Consider the following 224-nt stretch of genomic DNA (forward strand, 5'->3'; position numbering starts at 1 on the left):
GTACAAACGCCTAGCTCGGTCAAGACTACGCGGATGACTGACTCCAGCTAAAGTGCAAACGTGAACTTTGATGGCTGATTCGTTACGCAACGCAAAGTGTACCTAAATACATGGCGTATTGCAAGTGCAGTCCTTTACTACGAACCTTACACTCGTAAACTCATTCAGAGGTGGTTCTTATGTCCTCTCAATCAAATGCGTTCCGCACAAGAAATCAGGAAACG

The sequence above is a fragment of the Plasmopara halstedii genome (assembly GCF_900000015.1).
Source record: "Plasmopara halstedii genome assembly, contig: Scaffold_350, whole genome shotgun sequence".
NCBI lineage: Eukaryota > Oomycota > Peronosporomycetes > Peronosporales > Peronosporaceae > Plasmopara > Plasmopara halstedii.